Below are 3,335 nucleotides of genomic sequence, written 5' to 3'. Positions count from 1 at the left end.
CGGGGCCCAAGAAGCCACAGCACGAGGTCGTTGCTGCTGATTGTTGCCGCTTTCATTCCCTGCGTCCCTGCACCGCCGCTCCTCTTTTCTGCTGGAGGCATCGCTTTGTCCTTCAAGAAAATTTCTTTTTCACTTGAATTGAGTATATTGGGCTTTTTTCCCCCCAAAGCCCATCTCCGTGTGTCTTTGCAGGCCAGCTCTGGTTTGCATGCGGGAGGCAAGGACCAAGCCCTCGGGCTGATGACTCTGGATGAATTAAGACGCGTGTGGGTGTCCCCACCACGTGGGCTTGTGTGGCTGTAGAAGAGTCACCGAGCAGCGCTGCTGCTGAACGAACCAGGGAGACACCTCATTAAAACAATGTTGGAGATACTAATGCAAACAGAAATGTGAATTTATTTCGCTTGCGCTGTCTTTCCTTCAGCATCCTCTTCTACAAATCTCCCATCAGATGAATTTGCTGGTAGGAAGCAGAAAACCTGGGGATGTCCAGGGGCTCTTGGCTGGAAGCGAAGCTGGGTGGTGGAAATCCAGTGATTCGGTGCCTCCTCTGTATCCATCCGCTCACTGCTGCATCGCCTCTGGGGCCTGTTGCAGCTCTGGGTATTTCTTGCACTACAGATGCTTAAATAATCATAACACCACCGTGTCTTCCCAAGCCTCAGACTCATCCTGACGATGATTTTTCCTGTCGTTTCAGGTATCGCCTCCTTTCCCCGGGCTTTTCCTCAGCCCGGCAACGACTTGTCTGAATAATTCAACTAAAAATTCAGGATCGCAAATAAATACAGGATAATTGCTAACAGCTCGCAGACAATCTGCTGCCAGAGGAAGGCTAAACTCCTGGTGAATTATTTATCCGCTATGAATTATTCGCTCGGTCCTGTTATGGAAGAAAAGCTCCTTCCCAACCTTTGCCTGCCAAATGGTCTGGCTGGGGGCGACTCTCCTGGTGCTGACTCAGCCCTTTCCCCGTGGCTCCCGCTGCCTGCTGGCCTGCCTGCAGCTCCCGCTGCTTGCACTGCTCGGCAGAGAAGAGGCTCTGGGGAGCTGACTCCCGCCCTGCGCCGTACCTCGGCCCCTCCGTGGACCCACGGGTGTGGGGCAGAGGAGTCCGTGTGCCAAGCCCTGGGGTTGTCGGGACCTGACCCCTCTTTTTCAGCTGCTCTGGAGCTGTCCCGCTTCCCCGTGGTGTGGCCAAGCCCTGGCGCGAGTCCCATCAGGAGGTGAAGGCATCTTTCTGATGGGCTCTTGCACCCTGTGTCTTGCGTCCTGTGCAGAGAGGGGTCCCTCCGAAGCAGGCTGCCTGCAGGATCAGTGCCCTCGTTACAGCCCCTGCCCGCAGGCTCTGTCTGCACCTTAGGGAGAAGGTCTGGAAAGCATCAAGTCCTTGGGGAAAAAAGCAGCTCGGCTCTGGAGCGCTGCAGCCGATGGCTGAGCCGGATCCCATCCTCCGGTGGTAGCACCAAGGAGGGTCTTCGTCTCTGTGTCTGGTGTCACGGTGCCACTGAGTGTTTTCAGTGTGTGGAGAAGCTCTGAGCAAGCGTCTCTCTTTCAGGGGGCAATGTGGGGGTACCCCAAGGCAGCTCCAGCCATGCTGCTGGGTGCCTGGGTGGCTCCTAAAGCTTTGGGTTGCACTTGTATCCTTCAGGGCGGGTACGAGGGTCTTACTCCCAAACCATCCCATGGCTACAGAAATACATCTCTCCACGGCAATCGGACGCTGCCTTACAATATGAGCCTGAGCAGCTCTAGCTGGGGGAGATGGAAAGGGCTCCCTGGGTGCTCTTCCCACCTATGAGCCCTGGAAAGAGCAGCCGGTGTGGAGATGGAGTCAGGGATGGAGTCAGAACAGGGATGCAGGCTGGGGGGGTGGTCCTGCGAGATGCTCGCTAGCTTAAATGCGGTAACACTGCGAAACGGTCCACAACGATGTCTCTCAGCCCGCTCCGCAGCAAGCGCCTCCGGGCTGAACCAGGTGCCTGGGAGCTCTCCCTTGGCCACAGGCAATGGCCTCTGCAGAGCAGGACTCATGGGCATCCTGCTGCTCATTCCTCCCCCTGGGAACACAGGTAGAAATTGCCCTCGGAGGTGAGGAGCTGCCTGCCTGGGCTCATCAATCTCCATTTGCATCTCTAAAGAAGAAAAGAAAAAAAGATTTAGGAGAAATATCAATATTCTAAGAGCCTTTTTTTTTTTTTTTACATGCTCCTCTGGGGGTGGGAAACTCAAGGCAGGTACTGGGAATAAATCCTCCCGGCTACCTTGATGTAAATCAGGAAGATGATGATGGATTTATGGGAGTCGCGCCTGATTTATGCTCCTGTGTCTGGTCCCTGCAGGTCGGCGCGTGCCCCTGGGGAGGCAAAGGGCCGGATGGGGACCGGAGCTGCCGCTGCACCTCCTGCCACCGGCCCCCCGCGCCGGCATCCTGCTGCAGCCAAGGTGGGACTGGGGCTGGTGTGGTGTGTCTGGGTGAGTTTTCTTTGCTTTCTAAGCCCAGTTCAGGCAATTTAGGTATTTTTTTGCTTTGCCCCTTTCTGCTGGTGTTCAGCAAAGCACCTCCGCTCAGACAGCAGTCCTAAAGCGTAGCGATGCCCTGCTGGGGGCTGACTTTCTGACTCGGTGGAGAAAAAGGCTTTCAAGTCGCTCCCAGTGATGCTCTCCCCCTCCATCCTTCCTTCTCTCCCATCCCGAGAGCCAGTGAGGATTTGCTGCTGGCGGGGTTGGTGTCTCCATGGAAGAGGAGGAGACTCTTCCTTGGGAAAGCCCTTCTCCGAGGGCTTTGAAAGGCCCCGGGAGTGGCGATGGGGGGGCTTGTCCCGGCTCTGGGGCTCCCCTTACCGAACCATCCTGGGTTCTCGGCCGTGGCGGGCATGGAGCCGGTGCAGGAGAGCTGTTGTTATTCCTCTCATGTAGCAGGAAGGATTTCTGCGAGTGCCATAAACCCGTCACGTGGGCAGAGCCTGGGTGAGCTCTAATTGCTTCTATTTGCATAATGAGGCGAGGCTCAGCATCCTGCTGATATCTGAAAGAAGAAAATCAAAATCAGCTCTAGATAAACAACACTCCTCCCCCCCATCCCTACCCCCACTCCTAATTTGCGCATTTTCTCCCTTAATGCAGGTTTTTCAGGTCTTTGGTCTTCTCAGGAGCACCGCGACCCTCCCTGGGACCCCTCCCCAGGGAGCCTGGGTGCTGGGGGGGGTGCTGCCCTCTCCCCTGGCTGCAGAGGTTTGGGGGCTTTGCCCGGAGCTGGTGGTGGGGGACGTGGTGTGGAGGTGTCTGAACAGGAGCTGGAGAGGATCAGGGTGGTCTTGTGTAGGGTTGGGACT

Source organism: Aptenodytes forsteri, unplaced genomic scaffold, assembly GCF_000699145.1.
Source record: "Aptenodytes forsteri isolate BGI_AS27 unplaced genomic scaffold, ASM69914v1 Scaffold55, whole genome shotgun sequence".
Taxonomy (NCBI): Eukaryota; Metazoa; Chordata; class Aves; order Sphenisciformes; family Spheniscidae; genus Aptenodytes; species Aptenodytes forsteri.
The sequence above is the reverse complement of the archived record's forward strand: the minus strand, read 5'-3'. Positions refer to the sequence as shown.